The sequence below is a fragment of the Malus sylvestris genome, chromosome 6, assembly GCF_916048215.2.
Source record: "Malus sylvestris chromosome 6, drMalSylv7.2, whole genome shotgun sequence".
NCBI lineage: Eukaryota > Viridiplantae > Streptophyta > Magnoliopsida > Rosales > Rosaceae > Malus > Malus sylvestris.
The window spans coordinates 31,351,145-31,374,575 of NC_062265.1; the positions used below are offsets into that span (position 1 = coordinate 31,351,145).

Consider the following 23,431-nt stretch of genomic DNA (forward strand, 5'->3'; position numbering starts at 1 on the left):
TCTACAGCATCATTGGTTCAAATTTTGACAATTGGTTCAATGGAAGCAAGGGAAATCATGAATGCTGGAAAAAACTTATAAATCAAGAGGGATTATAATGCAGATGGAGTGATTGATGGTTGGAAACACTTGTTAAATCGTGAAAAATTCGTGGCTTTTACAATTTTCTTAGGGTTTTCTTTTGGCTTGAATCTGTTGTGGTTTTGAATCTTTTGACATAATATTGAATAAGAATATCCAAAGGAATTAGGTGAGCAAATTTAACGTTCGGCGGGAGGGAAGCCAACGGCACCCTATGAAAAAGTGAACAAACTTGTATCTCATTTGGTGCCGACTGGTATTTCTAAAACTTTTGCGGGCACTAGCGATATGTTCAAATCTCTCATTTGGGGTCAGCATCTTCCTCTCAATTTGTACAACAAACCCATGGCGCTCTCCGCAGCGTAGCATTCTACACATCTTCACAGCCATCCGTGCTCTTTTGTTCTGAACCAGAAACCAAATTTCTCTCAGAGTGCTTGCTTCCAGAAAACCCTAACAGTTAGGGCTTCAACCACCCTGGAGAACTACTCCAAGCTCCCTGTGGGTGAGAAATCTTCACTCCTATCAAAGGTCAGTTATTGAAAATTTGAATTGTACTTTTTCTTTGTTATTACTTTGTCAATTTGCACATGGGTTTGAAACCAATACAAAGCTTTACTTTTGAACTAACAGTCTTTTGATATCAACCAGAATATGATTTTGTGGTATTTGGAGGAGGGCATGCAGCTACTTTAACTATTCGTGCTTTAAAACGTGGTGCTGTGAAACCTAAAGCCATTGCCGCTGTTGCACTCACCTGGGTTGGTCCCCTTCCTATTGTTTTTGGTCGAGATTCTAGCATGCAAACTAGGTATTCTATCTGAAAACCTCATATATAGGTGGAATGGTTCTTGTTCTTGAGACTTGAGGGGTAATAAATTGTTGGATAGTGGCCAAATTAGTGGCCAAGTAGCCAAAAGCATATAATAAAAAATGAAGGACATAATGATGTGGGAACATCATTATGAGGAGACCAATGATGATATTTGTTGAAAAGAAAAAGAAAGGTCATGATGATGTTTGTAAATGAATGATTATTCCTTTACTTTGGATTTTTTTATTGAATGCTTTTGTATGGATAAAGGTTGCAACCGAATATGGGAGATGAAGGGGGAGTTGCATCAGAGGAGAGCCATACCAGGGAGAGCGTTCGGCTTTCCCATTTGAAACAGTGTTGCTCTTTTCCATTTGTTTGTAATCCCCTTTTGTTAGTAATCCCTCAATCAAAGATGTTGCTGCTACATGTTGTGTAGCTTTTGGGAGATATGGTATTTGATATGTATCCATCTTCTCCAATTTGTTCTTTGTGAGAGTGAGAGCTATTGGGTGTATGTGGGATTTGGGTTTGAAAGTTAAAACTCTATTTGTAATCTCCATTTGAATTAATGAAATTTTCTCGCCGTCTCGGAACTGGACGTAGGCTTACGCCGAACCAGTATAAATCCTTGTGTCATTTGGATTATTTGTCTTATCATATTTTGCCGTTGTTTCTTATTGGTTTCATATTTGACGCTTCCGCACAACAAATGGTATCAGAGCTCCGGGTTTCGACTGGGAGGCTTTGTACTAGTATGTCTATGAAATCTTCGAATGACGGTGAAATATGTTTTTTTGGAAAAATTCGACTGAAGGAATGACTTTGGCATTTGGTCAATTGGAAATGCAGAGTTTGGCTGCAAAATGCGTGGCGTTGAAGAAGGATAGTAAATGACTATGCTGCAGTCACTGAGCTCGCAGATTGGAGAATGGTTTCGGAAACAGCGTGTCTGCTGCAATGTTGTCGTCGATGTTGTTGAAGTGTTGGTGTTCGAAGGCTGCAGGTGTAGTGTACTGTTTTGGTAGATTCTCCGTTGGTCATCGCTGCATCGGTGATATTTGTGGGCTGTTGTCGATGAGTTGAGTGGGAAGAAGAAAAAGTAGAAGCTGTTGAGAATTGAAAAGAAAATGTTGGTTCCTTTTCTTTCGGCATTTGTTTTGGCAGAAGGACATCATGATGACAAATGATGTTGTTGGCTGAAAAAAAAAAAAGGTTAAGTTTTCTTCTCTTTGGCATTTTTTCAACGGTAGAGAAGTTTTTCTTCACTCCCACTAGTTGCCTTTGGAGCAAGTTGATGGAAACATTGGAGGAGTTTGTGAGGGCCAATTTGTTGAGTTCTGCAAGTTTGGATAGTATGACACCACACTATTTTGGAGACACCACATGCACTGCAGAACATTTGTGTGGAACCCTCTTGTAGAAGGCAAGTTATATGCTTTCTAACTTTGTTTGGTCTATGGACATTTGGTTGGATTTGTTTGCCACTGCTATTTGGTCTGTTGGTCACCATCATCTGCAATTAGTTTTCTTGAAGACTCCAGTTGAGGTATGGTTTTGGATCTCCTGCTGATTATTTGAATTTGAAATTTTTGGTTGTCCTGTTGGTGCTCATGTGATGATGGTAAACTTGAGTGAAGGGCATAATATTGATATTTATAGGATCTGAATTTGGGTGAAAGGTTTTGTATGTGGTATGTTAAACCTGCCAAATTTTGTAATCAGTTTTGACTTGGAGAATGTGCCATGCTATGTGAATGAGTCTATTGGTGCAGTTTAAGACCATGGTGTTTGTGAGCAGGTGGAGTTCGTTGTGTGTCCAACTTTGGTATGGTGTGCTTGATCTTTTGTTGGTGATATTGAAGAATTTCAGTTCTTCGTTTGAATCACCTTTTGTTTTGATCAAGGCACTTATGGTTTGCAAATTTGGAAAAGACGGTAGAGAAATGGTCTACTTTTGTTGGCTTTGGTACAATTTGAGTCGAGGTGGAGATCATTATGAGTACCGAAAGTTTGGGGAATTTGATTTAGTTCCTGTTGTCTTTAGTTTGTACTTTGGGTGCTTATGGTGATTGTTGATTCGATTCTCTGTGATGTTTTCGGAATTTGGCCAAGGTGGAGATTGTTGGATAGTGGCCAAATTAGTGGCCAAGTGGCCAAAAGCATATAATAAAAAATGAAGGACATAATGATGTGGGAACATCATTATGAGGAGACCAATGATGATGTTTGTTGAAAAGAAAAAGAAAGGTCATGATGATGTTTGTAAATATTTGATTATTCCTTTACTTTGGATTTTTTTATTGAATGCTTTTGTATGGATAAAGGTTGCAGCCGAATATGGGAGATGAAGGGGGAGTTGCATCAGAGGAGAGCCATACCAGGGAGAGCGTTCGGCTCTCCCATTTGAAACAGTGTTGCTCATTTCCATTTGTTTGTAATCCCCTTTTGTTAGTAATCCCTCAATCAAAGATGTTGCTACTACATGTTGTGTAGCTTTTAGGAGAGATGGTATTTGATATGTGTCCATCTTCTCCAATTTGTTCTTTGTGAGAGTGAGAGCTATTGGGTGTATGTGGGATTTGGGTTTGAAAGTTAAAACTCTATTTGTAATCTCCATTTGAATTAGTGAAATTTTCTCGCCGTCTCGAAACCGGACGTAGGCTTACGCCGAACCAGTATAAATCCTTGTGTCATTTGGATTATTTGTCTTATCATATTTTGCCGTTGTTGCTTATTGGTTTCATATTTGACGCTTCCGCACAACATAGATAACGTCGCAAATTGAGGATAACTATTCTGGAGGAAAAGTGTTTGATAGTCCTTCCTTGCTTCTATATATTGCACATAGTTCGTCCATTGTTAAGATTTCGATACAGATGTCTTCTATGGAAAGTGCTACATTTCCTCGAAACCATATATTGAACCGCCACCTTTGTTATGATCTATGAACCTCATTGATCTCTCCTTTCTTGAACAAATTTACAGGTACGGACTGCTTCGAGGCACCTTACAAGCCCCTGCTGTGGGCTGGAAGATTTATAACATGCTCGTCAGCAATGAGAAGTCAATTGAATCACAATACTGATCACGTCTATTGAAATCCTGACAATGTGACTCCTGGAATTGTCGAAAGTAGATATGCGCGGACAAAGCCGAAGGGAGCTCACTACACCCCCGTTGCTTTCTTGACTGGCCTCCTTGACCCTGTACAAACTCGAGAGTAATTTCTTGAACTCTTTGCGGATATGGGCAGAAGGAAGATACCAGTTATTGTCCTCTCAACCGAAGGATCTCCAAAGAGGTCGAAAGCAGAAATAGAAGCTCTCCGGGAAGCTGACACCATATGTCGTTGTTTAGTATTTTCGGAGCATAAGAATGCAAAATGATATTTTCAGAGTGGCTGCGACAGTTGGATAATTGACGCACCAAAATCCAACAAGCAAATGCCCTAGGCTGAGGAGGCATCAGTAACGTAAATGCTAGCTCAAAGTAAAGTCTAGCTATAGCCCAAATTGGCATAGCAAATCACCTGCTCTGTTCGGGATGACCTAGAAAAGTTCTTTTAGCAAGCAACTTGAACCTTAAGAAAAGTTTTTTAACGCACCCAGTCAGCCTAGGTTAGTTGGAGCTCGAGGCTCCTTGTGAGACCAAATTAGCCCCAGGTCTTGGTGATGACTCCTTAAGAGGACAGTTTAAGACAATACCGCTAAATGAGGCACCTAATACATTTTAGAGAACTTTAACGAAAAGCTAATGATACTGTTCACTTTAACGAAAAATCACATTTTTACACTAAAAAATCAATCCTGGTACTATTCACTTTACCCTTTATCTTGTCATTTTCGTTAAAATTCAAAGTTTTCAAGTTATTTTCATTAGTTTTCCTTACTTTTTAACCTCTAGCCTCTCTCGCCATTGGAACAACAAAAAATTTTAAAGGATAGATTTCATGAATAATGTCAATTTGGAGGGCTAGATTTTATCTTTAGCCCGCCTTGCTCTTACCATTAGAAATGCTCCAATGTCCATCAATTGCAACTAACAGATCGATCCTAATGGAAATAGCTTACCTAGTGCACTCATTTTTCCCATGTAGCATAGAAATTGAACACTCATATTTAAGTCACATTCTTTTCTGATTAGGATTTGTTCATTCATAATGAGGCCGATTATGTATCAAATCTGGTTTAAAACTCCCTATAAACTAGATCATTTAAAATATGACTAACTTTTCTACACACGCTCATGAACGGCATAAAGCCTTTAGTTTATTACGGCGCACTATGCATGAGTGTTGATCATTTTAAATGTATTTATATTTGTGGATTGTTTCACTTCTTTCTTATTTTATTATTTTCTTCTATTATGAGATCAAATACAAACACAAAATGAATACAATCATTGTGTCACATAAATTACTTATATTAAAAAAAGTTGCATATATTAGAATATTAATAAACTAATTGCATTTCATTACATGAAGGAGAACTATTGAGACCTCAATTAAAAATAAAAATAAATAAATAACGATCCGTATAGTTTGGTTAGTATGGCTTCATATTCAATAGCGGAGCCACGATATTTTTCCTTGGGTGGGTTAGCTGAAATTAGTCCCACAAAATCATATGTTTACTGCTTTTCTTATATAAAAAATTATATAATAATGAATATAAAAGAACAACAATAGAATATAAACAATTCTTGAAATCATAATCCTAACCAACAACTTCAAGGACCACATAAATAATTAACCTACTAAATAAATCAAGAATAAGTAAATAAAGCGATTAAGAATGTATCAAGGGTTACATTCATTGGAAAATTCACAACAAAAAGTAAGGAATTGCGGAGATAAGAATTTAATCATGAACTAAAAGAAAATTCTTTTTCTTTTCTTGAGTAAGTACGGAGGCTAAATTGCATAGGATAAATGGTATTTTTCTTCAACGAATAGGATAGAAGTGGAGAGGGAAGATAGAACTAATTTATTATTTTAGCATAAAAAGTATAATTTATTACCTATCATCTACTAAATATACATGAAATAATATCCTGTATTGGAATTGAGTGGTCTATATATGCTACATGAATTAACATAAGCCATTAAAGCATGAGTTTAAAAAAAGGATAGTGTTATTCACATACCCTTACTAATTTTTTGTCATTGATCTTCGTCAATTCATTCAATCCAAATGTCAAAAACTGATGGGAGTGTGTGAAAAATAAAAATAAATGCGTAGATAGCATTACACTTACAAAAAACCCCCTTGGACTACAGTCCACCTTAGCCTTGTGGGTGGCTTCGCCCGTGTTCATATTAACGATATTTAGCTTAATAACATGTTCAAATAAGTTTTTTTTTTTAATAACTAAAGTTTGTTTTGCTTAAGAGCCTGGCACAGCCCAAAGTGTTAATGGGCCAAAGTTGCAGACTAAGCTAGGCTTAATATTTCGTTAAATGGGTCAGTCTAGCACGATTTGTTTATTAAATGGGTCAATCCAATCACAGCCCAAACCCACGTGGGCCGACTTTAAATGGGCCAGGCCCGACTGTTTGACACCCCTAAACTGATGATATGTATAATTTTAAAGAAAAACTAATAAAAAAATGTTTGAAAACTTTGAATTTTAATCGAAATGACAAAGTAAAAGTGTAAGTGAATAGTACTATGAGTGACTTTTTAGGCTAAAAATATCCTTAACGTTAAAAGTAAACAGTACTAGAAGTGTTTAATTAAAACTTCCTAATTTTAATAGCACCATTGACGTGGTGATATGCCATAGGACTACACAACACTTTTAGTGTGGACTTAATCATGTGCAAAAGATTTAAGTATCTTAAATATACGGCCTTCATCACCGCCTATCTTCACTTCTATCATTTTCTTATTAACGTCAAATGAGGCAGAAAATAATAATAAAATTTTGTGAACATAAAGACAAGGGAGGCGGGTTCTCTGCCCTCCCACTTCCCGTGCCCTCCGTACACTTCTGTTTGTGTGATCACGGTTAAACCACGTCAACATTTTATATTACTATTCATTTTTGTCTTATTATCTTTATAAAAATATATATATAATGTTGACGTAGCTTAACCGTGACCACACAAAATAAGAGGGCACGAGAAGTGGGAGGGCAGATAATCTGCCTTCAAAGACAAGATAGCATAATTTGTTTATGTCTGAAAATATCACCATGTATTCCTTAAGAACTATATCCTTTCGTTGCTGAAAGAAAAGTAATAAATATTGTTGTAACCCAATCACTAATAAACAAGTGCTTAATCATAATTTTTAATTCACTTATTCAGATATGTATCCATTTGTGACAGATTTTTCAGCAGCACTTGCGGCTATATTTTCGACAACGTAGCTCGATTCATTTCATAATTCATATCATAAATTGCAATACTGGGTTCAACACCACATTGAATCACTTGTCGGGCAAGCGATTCCAGAAGCACTACGTGTCAACCCTTCACGTGGGGTAGACACTTCCGATGGTGATCACCGAGCTTCACTCCCTTCCTCCATGTTCATTGTACAATCCAAGATCTAAAATATCGATATTATCCCGATACTTTTATTGAAATGTCCGTGTTTTTAAACTACCGATATTTTCGATATCATTAATATTTTAAACTTTGATAGGAACTCTATGTGTTACTAAGTCACTCATGTATCTTACCATGCAATGTATAAAATGTAAAATATTGTACTAATTCATTATATATAAATGATTATGGTGTATTTAAACTTCTTTTATTAATTACTACATATTTTCTACATTCACAATGTTTGCCAACTCGCTATATAATCAACTTAAATCAGTTAAATCCATCATGCAATGCATTTTCTTCCAATTTTTTGTGATAAACTAATAGATAATTGACTAATTAAATATCTTGCAAAGTTTCAATAAAAATTTTCAAGTTTTTTCTTATAATTTCTGTAGTTTTTATTCAATTTTTATCGATATCGATAATATTCCGATATTTTCATCGAAATTTTCATATTTTTGGATTATCGATATTTCCGATATAATCGATATTTTAGACCTTGATCCAATCCAAATAAAACCCTACCAAGTCGACCTTCATTTCTTGTTGCATCAGATTGTGACACCTGTCGGCAATATGACCAGTGAATGTAGGGGGCCCCCATTCCACATAATACGATTAAAATACTACTTTTGGGGTTGTGGGCTCCATTGTATACCTAAACCCCAATCATAGTAGACACGTATCATTTTCTTCTTCGTCTTATTATTATAAAGGACATCCTTCCTAATAGGAAGGAAAATCTTCTTCCTGCTAACAAGATATTATTTTTGAGAACTTTAATGAAAAGTTATCGGTACTGTTTATTTTAATGAAAAATTACATTTTCACATTAAAAATTCAATCATGGTACTATTCACTTTACCCTTTATTTTGTTCTTATTGTTAAAACTCAAAAATTTCAAACTCTTTTTATTAGTTTTCCTATTATTTTATTGTGAAAAAAAATTATAGGTTTATTGGTTGAAATGTCGCTTGAAACTTGAAACTGTTGTTGAGTTTCAGTTTATCCTCCTAAAATTGATTTTGTCTTACTTTACTTCTTGAAAATGACATTTTCAACTATTTTGTCTCATTTAACCCACTTCTATTAATAGACTGTTAAATTTAAGCGTATTTTAGATATTTCAGTTTTTACACATTTATTTACCTCTAGTGCCCACACTAAGTCAGTCTAAAATGCCCTTAAGTTTAACCGTTCATTAACAGAAGTGGGTAAAGTGAGATAAGAAAGTTGAAAATGTTAGTTTCAGGAGGCAAAGTAAGACAAAACAAGTTTCAGGGAGTAAACTGAGACTCACTGGTAGTTTCAGGGGCATTTCGACTAATAAGCCATGAATTTTTATGATCATATACATAACATTTTTATAAAAATTTATTTAACTTATAAATCAGTTAATCATTCTCGTTAATAAAAATTTTGAGAATTCATCGTGAGAATGTTACTTATTATTATATGAATGCAAAACGGTCTCCAAATAATAAAGAATGCTACTTATTATCATATGGATGCAAAACGGTCTCCAAATCAAATGTTATTTTTTTAAGATAATAGTTGAAATAACAATAAATAAAAACAGTTATGGGTATAACAATAACATAATGTCACATTATCAAGTTTCCTCCTTCACTAGGGATGAGGGCAACATTATCCACAAAATATTCATGCTTTGGTGGTTTGTTTATATATTTTAAATAAGTTTGAACATTGAGCGCCATACCCAAATAACCCATACCTCATATTTGTGTCTCTAGTGCATGCCAAGTCTACGTGTGAGATGGAAGAACAAGCTTCAAAGTAACTTTGTTGGGTTCACACACGAGAGACGTCACCACTTGGATCGATGATAACAATAGAAGTGGATCATGAGTAGTGGTTGAACTTGACTTAATTTCAACAAGTGATTAATCAGAATCTTGAATTGAGCTAGCTAATTGAAAGGTGGTACCAACATGCATGGGATTTAACGAATGGCCCAATGAAATTAGAGTGCATGAAAACATGAAAAGGACGTGAGTAGTATTAGCATTGTTTGTCAAACCTATCATGCGGCATTTGTTAGATACATAGCTAAATAGCGTAAAATATTGAGACAAGTGGAACACTCTAAAGAGATGGAGTTAACAAAATCATATTTGAGTTAAGATCATTATGAGATCGATGATAACTATGTGACATTATACGTGTATTATGCCATGGGTAATGTTAGAGATATCATTTACTTAAGTCAAATTTTGGAGACCACCTGATGTGACGAGTGATGATTTGGATTTCTTATCTAAATCATTAAAGAAAGAACTTAACCATCAACTGTCACATCATATAGTCTCCCGAGCATTTTCCTTTTGTCATATATAGTGCGAATGAAGTGATTTAAGGGACAGAAACCGGTCAATAGCTGCATAACACGTTGGATATGTTTGGATCAATAATCATTCAATAGTATCCCTATAATTAATTAGTAGAAGAAGAAAGCTAGCGTTCTTTTTAATCATACTAATTACGCTTAGGGTTTGTTTTGATATTCTTCAGATAATTAAATTTGTTTGTGTGTGTGACCATAATAGAAGAAAACACATTTTAGGTTTTATAGAAGCAATGTTTTACTTCTTTAATACTGGCAAGTTTTATCTTAAACTAATCTAAATTGTATAGTGTGAGATTCATGTTAGAATGTATAAGAAATATGACAATCGATCTAATCAATATATGATTACCCTCACCGTTGTAGCTAGGTTGCGTTAAGAAGTAATTATAAGCCAAGTGAAGGGATAAAATATGTGGTGTGAAATGCTCAATTTCATGCACATTATTTCTTGTTATATACTTCAATTCTTGGTCTCTTTCTCTTCTCGTTAGGACTTCGTACATATAAGATTAAAGTTCAATACTTGTTCTAACCCCTTCCTTTCTCCTTCCTCAAAATATATAGACAAAACGTAATCTGAACAGTTGAACAGGGTAAAAACAAATGAGAGGTCTATGGTCTCATGTCCCTCGACAAATACAATGCAATCCTCAACAAACACAGACCTCCCTTGAACCTTCCATTTGTGGTTACGATGCAAGAAGAACCCTAAATATCACAATAAAGAACAAAAAATGGCTACTGCCTACAGTTTTCTTAAAAAAAAAAAACAAATAATGGAACCAACCTTGCACCTCGCCACATTTGAATTTTTGAGTTTGAACACGGAATTGCCACACAACGCCTACAAAAATATAACCTCTTTTGTCTCCTTATGTGCCACTCATTAACATATAGGGATGGAGGTTGTATTCTTTCGTGACACATGCCTTTTCGCATTGTTCGTGTCCACATCGACCTTCCCGGCCAATAAATATATGCTTATCAAATTCATTTCAAGTAAGCCATGTATTTGGGATGTACAATGACTAGGTCATTGAATGATGCTCAAAATGTGATACAACAATACCAAATGTGTGCCAACGAAAGTTGGTTGAGTTGATAAATATCGTTTTTTTTGCTAAATTAAGTTTTAAGTTCGAGTCCCGCTACCAATAATTCCTCTTGATGAGCTATTTGTAAAAACCCCCCAAAAAAAAAAGGCTAAGACCTCCTATAAATTGAAAAGAAACTCGTGATATATCCTTACTCTAAAATAGGTAACCTCTTCTCCCCCTATACTTTGACAATCCAAGTAATACCAAATGTGTAGCATCATGCAGCAGCAATGTGAACACATCCTGTATGTTGTATGTGGATAACTACTGGCCTTGAAGACTTTCCACTTTCCAGTCTCTTCGACAAAAATTCAGTAATTGCCAATTTGTTTGTATTTGCATGTATGTGTGTAAATCAATTGCGGGAATTGGGGTCGATATTTTCTTGTTTTCATTTTTAATGATATTAAATTCACTTGTTTGCCAAGAAGTGGTAAACTCACTTATATAAGCGGTATATGGATTTATATGAGCTTTAATTATGATCTAGATAAGATAATTGGACTAGGGACCTATAGAGGAATCATCCAAACTATATACATATATACGTGTGCACGTATGTATGAATATATGTGTATATACATGTATATAAGAGTACGTGAAAAAAGAATTACCATTGTATGTACTAAGCACTAGTTGACAATACAACAAGTAGTTATGGGTTTTACGAGTAATTTAAGTATACTTGGAATACGGTCATATGATATTACTATTTCATTCAAATTATGACACATGATTTATTTATTTATTAATATTCTCAAAAGTAGAACATATTAACCTTGTTTTTCCATCGTTATTATAACAAGTACAATAATACACTATATAACTTGCGTTTTTGATGGTCATCCAAAAATTCTCCTATATCTACGTTGGGGAAAAAAGAACTATATAGCGAATCCAAGTTTCATATTAGAAAAGAATTTCGCTACAATTACCCATTTTAAAATTTTCTAATACACAAAGCTTGAATCACTTTTTTTAGGTAACAAAAGGCGGTAAATCACTCCAAAAACTAGCTCAAAGAGTTATTACAAATAATTTGAGTCTTAGGGCCTCCTATCATATCATCTAATAACAGAGTTCTAATCCAATCAGGAGGATTCTCAAAACTCGAATCACTTTGCAAAATGATGAACTTGTAATCTAGTTCACATTCACCTCCATTCCTCATAGCCCCAAACCAGATTGAAATCCGATACTAATTCGTATATAGAACTTGTCAAAGATCTGCAAGCCTATACTATATAGCTAGCCGGTGCTCAATCATTTTCCTTTTGTAGTTGTGGGTTCACATGCGGTTTACTAATAATATTTTTCTTCCCCCATTATAGCCGCAATGCACCATTTAGTTTGTGCATATGTAACAATTAATCCTCATGAAGCTCAGTCACCAATTTTATCTAGAAAACTGTTTACTCTTGTGCGTGTGCATTCACATCATAATTGACAAACGAGCTTCCTAAATTCATGAAGTATTAAGAGTGTGTTGTTGAGATGTTGACAAGTGTCATTAGATTAGAGAGTTAGTTACAAGTTGTTAGAATGTTGGCTTAGTTTGTAAGCTAAGAGAGATAAGTGTGTAAGTCATTTGTAATGGTTTTATTAAACGCACAAGATAAATGAAATAGTGAAGTCATTTCTTACTACGTACTCAAGTAATCCTTTTCTCTCTCTCAGAACTTCTTCTTCTTTACTGTGAAGCTTAGTTAAGCTTGGTTTACATGGTATTACAATTAGGCTGTCTCTCATGTGAAAGTTCAAAGGGTCACACGTGCTTATGCATCATCCGTTTGTTGTTTATGTGTAGATTTGAAAATTGACCACGTGTGCAGGGGCATGTTGAGAGTTGATTTTGTGAGGAAGTTTGTCCCACATCGGTGAGAGACAAGTTTAGCTAAGCTTATATGATCTTAAACTACTCACTATATTGTCAATTAGTTTTATGGTAGAATCCTAATTATATCATATACATAATATACATTACTACAAACCGGTTCGAAACTAAGCGTTCTAGTGGATTGGATGTTGGATTTCCACCCATGCATCCCGGTTCAAACTCCCCCTCGCCTAAATTATTATAATAGTTTCGAACTCTTCATTCCCTTTAATAATAATAAAATTCAAAATAATATAATTAATACAAACTGTATTCTACACTAAATTCATTAATTTAAAGTAAAAATTCTATGCAAAAGAGAAAACACATTATTCTAAACATGGCTAAACTGAAGTATGTTTGGTATGCCTGTTTTTTTTCTTTTCATTTTATGGCACATAAATACATATTCAATTTGTCACCAGACTTTAACTCTTGTGATATAGAAAGGTAACAATAAACTGAATATATTGATAAAAGTCAATTGCTTAGCTTAACTTTTAATCCATTTAAAGCATTGTCTGTCTATTTATAGGAAAATAAATAGCTGCTGCTGCTGATGAGTTATATATTGACATTGAGTGCAAAATTGAGCTAACATATTATAATATTTTATCATTTTCGTTATTCAATGTTTGGCCCAGGCCCAATTCAAAGCTCTTACTAAAATATAAGCTTATTTTTAGCAATACGTGCTGAAAATTTTCATTTTGATATCACTTTATTCTCCTTAACTTAAAAGTCACCGTTTTACACTTGAAATTCAAAATTTGTTCTACTTCGGCTTGTGGACTCTCTTTTTTCCCCTGAAACTTATAAGTCGTCTCCTAAAACATATGTGGGGCCCAACACCAATAAGACTATGTCACATATGCAATAAATTTGATCATAATTTTCATTATGCGTTAACATTCAACAATAAAAAAATATTAAGTTTAAAAGAAATTGAAAAGATAAAAAAAATTAAAAAAGAAATTGATTAGCCTGGCGCATCCAAATCAAACTCACATAAGAAATTAATAGATCTAAGGTAATGTGGAGCGAATTTTGAGTTTTATAGAGACGACTTTTAAGTTTCAAGGACAAAATGAGATCAAAATTGAGTTGAAGATAGTAATATGAAGTGAATTTTGAGTTACAGAGAACAAGGTGAAATTGAAATCGAGTTTCAATAGCATAGCTAAAAAAAACCTAAATTATATTCATTGCATCACGCAATAGTCCAAGAAACCAGATTTGTCATCGGATCACAGCACATGTACTCTAAAATAATGGAACATTTTGTGTTTTACAACTCACCAAAATGTCTTCGGTAACATTCACAACATATGTATATCCAGAGTAATCATATCCATTACTGGTTATTGTATCAATTACACAGATTTATCAGTTTTCATGCGCGATTTGTATTTGTTGTGATGTAAGTGGAGTTTTCAGTTCGCGTACGTCTCTACAGACGAACTGAGCAGAAATGCAGGGTTTGAAGTCATTCATGCATGTCGCAATATATATATAGAAATAACTTTTAGTCTATCCCGAGTACAGGTACATATGTCATATGTCTGTATACAAGTGGAGAAACATTTGAAAGAAAAAAACTTTTCTCCACTAGTATAATAACATATAGCGTTTTACCTTATGTTCAGGACACATTAAAAAATCTCTATATTTATATATAGCATATAATTATATGAACATCTAAATCATATAACAAGTCATAATGTTTAAGAGAGCACTAATCGTTTTAAAATGCGCAAACAATTATTGAAAAAGGAGACTATAAAAAGTTAGCCATATTTAACCCTCGTTCAAATCTTGATTCTTATAGTAGAGTACAAATTAATGATGATCGTTTAGCAAGACTCAAAGTTTCTAAGGTGCATGTTTGATTTAACCAAAATTACGAAACCTAATCTATATTCTTAGTAGAGGACATTATTAAGAATTTTGAAAGTTACTGATTTAATTTGCATCAGCACTCATCAACTCTTGGGGTGACATATCTGATTAATGAAAATTTTTATTTGAACCTGTATAACTTCTTTCTACACTCAATTTAAACTTTACATGTAAATTGTCTTTTTTACCTTATTGCATGATTACCATTAAGTACAATATGAAATTAATAATAAAATGAAATTTATCAACAAACCCACATCCAAATTAAACCTTACCATCATGTAATGTTTATACGTTGGCTAAAACCCTACGTTGAAATGCTTTTTTATCTTTGTTTGTTTTCTATTTTTTTTATAGAGTTGAGAAGATGAGTTTTTGAGTTTCAATTTACGGGCCATCAACATTGAAAGTTGAGAAGATGGGTTTGGGTTTCGCTGTGTAGGTGGTGGCGAAGCCTCACCTTGGACTTAAGACTCCGTTCTTGGTTGAATATTTCAGACGGAAAAGAAGTGGTTTCCCATCTTGAGAAGGAGGTGAGTATTCCCGACGATAAGTCACCTCTAAGTATAATGCATCATCTCCACACAGTAGAGCTTGGCAAGCTCATCTTCCACCGTTACGAGCCACACAAATTGTCCATCACCATTCTCTACACCTACAGCAGCTTCGTTGATACCCCTAGCATTCCCGCCTAACTGCCGCATATCACAATATTTGCATAGAAAGAAAAGTTATTATTAGTTTATTTTCTATGGTGTTTTAAGTATAGACATATGAAAGCATGTACTTTAGGCCATCTCCAGCCGATCCGGCTAGAGGGCCAAAAATAGCCCGAAATGACATGAAAACCGTCTCCAACCGAGGGCTAGGCCAAATGGCTTGTAGGCCTCACCGGGCCAAAAAATGAGAAAAAGGGCCAACCGGCTGGCCCAACCCAGCTAGCCAGCCGGGCCAAACATTTGAATGTAACGGTTAGCTGACGTCAGTTGACCGTTGAGTTTGAAATTATTTATTTATTTTGGCCAATTTTTTTTTTTAAATTCCCATTTTTTTCCTATAAATACCTAAGTCATTTCTACATCATTTCTCACATAACTTTCACCATTCCATACTATCTCACTTCATTCTATTTCAATTCTTCACATTATATTTTCTTACCTCTTCCAATAATTTTTCCTTCAATTTTTTCAATAATTTTCAAATGGCCACATCTGCAATGAAAGGTAGGGCTTGGACCCGAAAAGAAGATGAAGCTCTTTGCAGGGATTATAGATGGGTCTCGGAAGATAGTGTGAGGGGAAGTTCTCAAACAAGTGAATGTGTTTGGACTTGTGTGTCCAAAAAAATACTATGAGTTCTACAAAGTTATCACTCCACCGAATACCTGAAACCACGAGAGTTTTTCTTCAAGATGGAAGAAACATCTTCATCCAAGTTTGAATAAATGGCATCAAGCACTGTTAATAGTCGCAAGTAAACATGAAAGCGGCTTTAATTACTACGATGAAGTAAGTGTTTTCACAATTTATTTTAAATATTTAATTATATTGCCTTTCAACAGGAAAAGGGTAAGACAAAGGATGTTATTGCCTTTCAACAAGAAATGATGGCCTCTATGCGATTAATGGAGGAGTAAAATGTCATTGCCACAGAAGAAAGGAATCGTAGGCATGAACAATGGGCCAAACAAATATAAGAAGAGATGGATGATAAGAATATGCAAAGGAACATTTTGGATTACACTCCAATGAGAATAGGAAAAAGAGGGAAATTATGGCCCTCCTGCATTTGTTTACCTCCGACTATACTCCTACAATGGCAGATGATGAAGATGATGATGATTATAGGCTTTAAATTTAAGTTGTTGTAGTTTTAATTTGTAGTTTTTAAATTTAAGTTGTTGTAGTTTTTAAATTTTAATAATAAATTATGTTTGGCCTTATGACCCTTTGACCCTCTCGGTTGAAGATGATTTTTTGTCACCGGGCTATGTTTGGCCTATGGTCGTCTGGCCCTCATTTGGTTGGAGATGGCCTTATGCTTACGCAAATACAATCACGGGGACATGGATATCAAGAAAGTATATGGAAGATTCATAAACAAGTAGAAATTTCACCAAATTATTCGATTGGAATTTTATTTTTCAAATGGGTGTAAAGATAAATTCACATTTTGAATTGGGTTTGTGAGGGTAATTTAGGTATAAAATTGGGTTTAAAGAGATATTAATTCTTTCATTAAAAATAATATGGGTGTGGAGAATAAGTTAGGTGTAGAAAGAGGTTATATGGATTCAAATAAAATTTCTCCTGATTAATTTGTTTGGAGTTACTTTCTCTATATTCTCTCTTGATGTATAGAAATCACATAGACTATACAATTGTCAATGCATCCCATATTCTAATTTAATGGATTTCAAGCGTCTACTTTTTCAATTTTCATTTAAATAACATCATTCTAAAATGCAAGGTCTTAAAAGGCGCTAGTTAGGCGGCATGTAGGGGTCAGCGGGAGTCTAGGTGGTTTTTTATTTTAATTAAATTTATTATTTAACATAAAATAAGTGTCTACTTATAATTAAAAATACATAATTGTATTAGAAAACATAAATTACAAGATAGAATGGTATATATATAAATTATAAAGTACTAGAACATATTGAAAACAATGGAAAATAAGCATATAATGAGTGTTCATCAAAGTATCCAATAAGTCTCCACAATTTATTGAAAACATAAAATGCAAAATATTTTTCTGTCTAAATGAAAGTCGCAACACTACTCGATTTTCTTAAATTAAAAAAATAGCATGCCTTGCTCGCTTTTGTCCACCTAGGCGGACACCTTGGTGAATCTTGCCACCCTTTCTTATTTTTTTAAATTTCTACAAAGATGGCCTCTAACAAAAATAGTAACATTAGACTGTTTAAATCTTGAAATCATTATAATAGGCTTGAACCCTCCCCTCCTTAATAATAATAAATTAAGAAATGTTATGGAGACTCTCTTAAAAATATGACTTTCAACGGGATCTGTGTCATATCATGTGTTTGACACAATGTTTTATAAGGAAACTTTTGCTCACCATCATAACTATGGTGTATGCTCACCATACACTTAATTATTTGTCATGTATCATTTCACCTAACTGTAGTTAACTTTCACATTAATGTTAGTTTTTCAATTTTGAAAAAAAATTAACCAAGGTTAAGTGAAAGACACGTGTCAAATGATTAGATGTATAGTGAGCATACACCAAATTTTAGGATGGTGAGCAAAAATATTTTCTATTTTATAATGTTATATTAGCATAAAAACTTACGATGAATTATAAAATGATAAAGAAACAATGAAGAATTTTGAGAGAATCTGTGGAGCCAAAAATATTCACTAGGCGACACATGGACTTTTGGACAAAAGAGGACAAAAATACCCTCGAGGCATACCGGGTTTCCTACACGCGAGCAGTGGAGAATCATCCATCAACTAAGTCAGGAGTACCCAAAATGGGTAACAATTCAAAACCTATTTCATTCCATATATGTTTTTACCTCATTTTTTCCTTATTCAATTAGCCATTTATTTCAAACATTCCATAACATCCTCAACCAATTAATATAATCAATATATTAAAGGCTAATTACATCACCAAATTAAGCCCAAAAATCACCCTAAAGGCCGGTTATCCCTTCTCCAAAGGGAGCCGGCCATTTCCTTCTTTTTTCACCATAATTTTCCTTTTTTGTGACATTGATTAGCCAATTATACAAAAAACCACCAAAACATTCATTTTATGTTTAATAGCCAAACAAATTGGCTAATTAAACCTAAATCAAACCCAAAAAATCCTAGCCAGCTCTTATCCCTATAAATATACTCTCATTTCTCACCAAAAAGCCAATTCCAACACTTTGGCAAAAATCCCAAAATTCTCTAAACACTCTTTCTCTCTAAATTCTAACTTTGGCATCGGAGGTTCTTCGGCCAAAGCCCCCCCCCCCCAATTCATCGTGGGCGTGTGAGGCTTTTGGCCTTAACCTAAGGTGCTAGTTGTTTTGTAGGTGCAAAATCGTCCAAGATCGAAGAGGAGAAAATTTGCATCCACAAATTGGTGCTTTCATTGAGAGTTGAAATCCATACTCGTAGAAGACTCTCGCACAAAAAGGTTTTTTCTTTATTTTCTAGTCCATTTGAATATTTTTCATATGTTCTTATTATTAGAATTTTTTACTTGCAAAGGTTCTTTGATAAAACGTATAAGCAAAATATAATGGTTAGAAATTTAGAAAATTCCACAAGTGAAAATTCTAATGTTCAAGAAATGGGATTGCGGAGATCCGTGAGGCTAAATGCGACAATAAGTGGAGCAGCACCACCACCACGAGTTTCCACCATAGGAACCACCACGGTGGCGAGGTCCATGGTGCCTTCACCACGGCTTGAGCCGTGCCATCCAAGGCTCGAGCCGTGCCATCCAAGGCTCACGGCACCAAGGCCACGACCCAAGTCGTGCCATCCAAGTTTGCACGGACCCGGGCCCAAGCATTGCATTTGCTTGCATCACATACTAAGTAGCCTGCTCCCGCCAAGCAACCTGCTCTCCCGGCCCAGCCTGCTCCCGCCAAGCAACCTGCTCTCGCGGCCCAGCCTGCTCCTGCCAAGCAGCCTGCTCTCGTGACCCAGCCTGCTCCCAACGAGCAGCCCACTCCTGTGGTCCAGCCTGCTCCTGCCAAGCAGCCTGCTCCCGACGAGCAGCCCACTCCCGTGGCCCAGCCTGCTTCCATCGAGCAGCCCACTCCCGTAGCCCAACCTGCTCCTGCCACCCAGCCTGCTCATGCGAAGCAGCCTGCTCTTGTGACCCAGCCTGCTCATGCGAAGCAGCCTGCTCTTGTGACCCAGCCTGCTCCCAACGAGCAGCTCACTCCCGTGGTCCAGCCTGCTCCTGCTAAGCAGCCTGCTCCCAACGAGCAGCCCACTCCCATGGTCCAGCCTGCTCTCGTGACCCAGCCTGCTCCCGACGAGCAGCCCACTCCCGTGGCCCAACCTGCTCCTGCCAAGCAGCCTACTCTCGTCACCTAGCCTGCTCCCGACGAGCAGCCCATTCCCGTGGTCCAGCCAGCTCCAATCGAGCAGCCCATTCCCGTGGCCCAGCCAGCTCCAGTCGAGCAGCCCACTCTCACGGCCTAGCCTGCTCTCGTGGCTTTCCAAGCAGCCCAAGTCGGCCCAAGACTATCTCAACCATCCAGACCTACCATTGAGCCGGGGGCATTCTCACCACATTTTTTCGCGGATTTGACATTTCCCAACTCAAATCTCACGCCCGGAGTCTACCACCATTCCACTGCCCAAGGAGGCGCTTTCCTTCCAAGCTCTTCCAATCCAAATGGTAAACAACACTTGTCTCGACAAGTCATAAAGTTGACGAGCGCCCTTGCACAACAGACAACCTTGGTGAATCAACTTTTGCAACGCATCGGGATCCAACGTGCCCTAGACGAGGTATCCCAAAGTATGACAAGGGCAGATAGACCTTTCCAGCAGCGTCCCGGCAAGCAGCCACTCGACCAGTCACAAGCCGAACATTTGGGAAGTGTACATTCCCGTCTTAGCGCCCGGAGGAACATGCACTCTCGACTAGGCCCACGGATGAGCATACATTCACGGTTGGGGTCATACTCTGATAGTCAACATGAGCAACCTTCCGGGCAAAGTGTCCATTCGCAGCTAAGCCCACAAGGAGCATCCTCCACCTCACATCAGAGTAGGCAACACGACGGACGGAGAGAAATAGTCACTCAATCCAGCTCAAGTTCAACCAGCAGCCTGCGAAAAACTTGCTCACCTGCTAGGAACACACCACATGCACTGCATCCGCGGCATAAACGAGCCAAACACCTGGAAGAGCAGCCTAGACCAGCAAGTCATGGCTAGGAGCAGCCGAGAGCTCAGCTACCCCAACAAAGGCAAATTCAGGAAGAAGTAGATAGACTCTTGACCAAGCGATTGCATGATTTCCAACGCAGCGAGGTCACCGACGAGGCACTTCGACGGAACATGATCAACATAAGCAGGTCACCCTTCACGGACGAGATCGAGCAAGCAGAGCCTCCACGCGAGTTCAGCATGCCACATTTCACATTTTTCAAAGGGGATGAAGACCCGGAGAGACACATAAAGCGCTACCGAAGCGCAATGATCCTTTATTGAAACAACGATGATCACATGTGCAAGATATTCGCCACTACTCTACAAGGTGAGGCACAAGATTGGTTCTACACCCTGCCGCCACAATCCATCAGGAATTTCTACGAACTTTCTTTGGTTTTCACCAAAGAATATTCATCATATCGCTCGATCAAAAAGAAGTCTGACCATTTGTTCGACGCCAAGAAGAACCCAAAGGAGTCGCTTCGCGACTATGTGAGGAGATTCAAAGTAGAGAAGGCAAAAATAGTCGGATGCAACGACTCGATAGCTAGAGCAGCCTTCCAAAAAGGACTTCCAGCAGACCACCCGCTATTCGGAAAATTGATCATGAAAGAAGATCTAACTCTGGCAGACTCTTTTGCTTTGGCAAAAAAGCAGGCACTTTGGGATGAGGCTCGCCAATGCACATTCAAGGACTTGAAGAAGTACCCGACATCACCTCCATAGAAGCAGCGGAGGACTTATTCACATGTTTGATGGTATCTAAAATAGCAATAAGCTCTACCATCATGCGAGAAGAGATGGGGGCCCGACTACCTGTATTCTAAAGTTCAAAAGCTCTCATCGATGCTATTAAAAATTCAAAAGCTAACTTTGGTGATAGTTGTTGCAACCCGGAAGCACAAGTTTTACTTTCAAACGCATGCAGTCATCCTCATGACGTGCTATTCTGCCCAATCCAGACGCGCGACGATAAAGGCATAGACCCCGGCGAATGTAAAGTTTTCTGACGAACGCAACACTGGAATGACACACTCAGAAGCAAGTTTTATCCTCGTCACCCTAAAAGATTCTACATAGGAGTAACATGTACCGGCTGTTAAGTACCACTTCTTGCTGCGCACCACACGGCCCTAGCCGACCCTTGCTCAATGATTCAACTCTAGAGTGGCCCAATACCGGCAATTGAGCTTCTCCTGCTGCGTATGACATGGCCCTATCTCCACAGCTCCCTACTGCGCCTTCACGCCGAGCCTAGGTGACGCAACAGAGCGGCCCAACGATGCCTCAGAAGTAGCCGAGCACACTCTAGCCGTGCCTACTCCACCCGATGGAGACTTCTGGCATTTGCATGTCGACGGCGCAGAAAAGCCCTCATCACTGCCTTCAGAGAAGGATCCAAAAAGACGAATCTCATCTGGGAAGGTCTGTACAAGATCAGCAGAGTAGGCGGCAAGAGTAATTACACCCTCGCCACCATGAAACGGCAAAAAGATCGAAAATCAGTGGATGGCCTACAATCTGAAGAAGTACCATGTGTGACCTCCCGCTACATCAAAACCCGAAGACTCAAGAAGCTCGACGGGCACCACCTCACAAGCTGAGGACTATCCAGTTGTTATGCAATTCCTACCTTACAGCTAAGTTCTCGTTCGTTTCACTCCTTTTTCAATGAGAAATTTAGAAGTAATCACAACTTGGCTCGGCTGCATGCTTACAACAACTAATCACTCATGCACTTCAAAAGAAGACTGCGCCCTTCTTAGGGACTCATCGCAGGAATTGCGCCCCCCGAGGGACCAACCATGCTCTCCAGTGCGAGAGGTTAAACCAATTCCCCGACACCAATATGGGTTAGCTCTCTAAGATAGGAGGATAAACTTTACACTTCAAATATCCAGACGTGGATGAGCCTGGCTGCCCTAGTGTAACTAGATGCACGATGGCTTGTGCCGGGATTCCTAGAAGTAGCCACAATGGTCTTTTTCAAGGCTTAGCTAACTGAAGGATTTTGGGTCTCTTGGCCTAATCCGCGGGGAACCGGGCCCTAGAGACGGAGGGGGCACATTACGCAGTACGCCCTATAGACGACTGCCCTGGAACCCTAAAGCTGCTACCGAGTGCACTAAGGTAGCCTACGGATTCCGGAAGACTGCCTACGGCTTGCCTTTCGAGCAGTAAAGCAGCGCTAGACTTTATACAACCACACATTCTTATGAAAGGTTAAACAAGCTAGCGCGCATATACGAAGTTTTATCCACTGCCAACATGCTACGTAGTCAATAAGCTTCACTTCTGCCAAGCGCGGAACAACCTACACCAAGTCCTAAAATGTTGTGATACTTGCTACGCAACCTACGGAATTGAAGAAAGTCAAGGTTAACAGCCTAGTGGTTACGCGGACTTGTCTGCTTCTGTAAGTAAGGCATCCGGCTGCCAACCCTATGGCTAACAACTTTGCAAAGTTCTACACCAACACCTACGGCTGCATAGGCTACGCGAGCTTGTCTGCTTATAAAAAAGTAGCATGCATGCCACTGGTCTATCAAGTCTAAAGGTTAGGGCATGAACAAAAGAAGCGAAGATGAAGAAAAACGAAGGAAAACATGTTTATAAATAACTAGCAAAGGCCGAATGAGTTCAAGCAAAACAAGAGCTACAAGGAAAAACAAAGAAAATCCTAAAGGCTACCTAGAATACTACACTACAACAGCTTGGACATCCTACGACTACTCGGTCGCCATACCTTCAGCAGCCGTAACGCTCTTAGCAACGGCATCATCCGGCGCTTCACCCCCGGCTGCCC

At 37.6% G+C, this 23,431-nt stretch overlaps 1 long non-coding RNA gene and 1 pseudogene across 1 annotated transcript; both read left to right on the top strand.

The window, feature by feature from the left end:
* The first annotated feature begins 671 nt into the window (after positions 1 to 671).
* LOC126625617 (uncharacterized) lies at positions 672 to 4,702 on the top strand (annotated as a pseudogene).
* Positions 2,003 to 2,941, top strand: LOC126626110 (uncharacterized). The gene is made up of 2 exons (XR_007624574.1): positions 2,003 to 2,723; positions 2,803 to 2,941. It is a non-coding gene; the product is annotated as an uncharacterized LOC126626110 (long non-coding RNA).
* Positions 4,703 to 23,431: the final 18,729 nt, after the last annotated feature.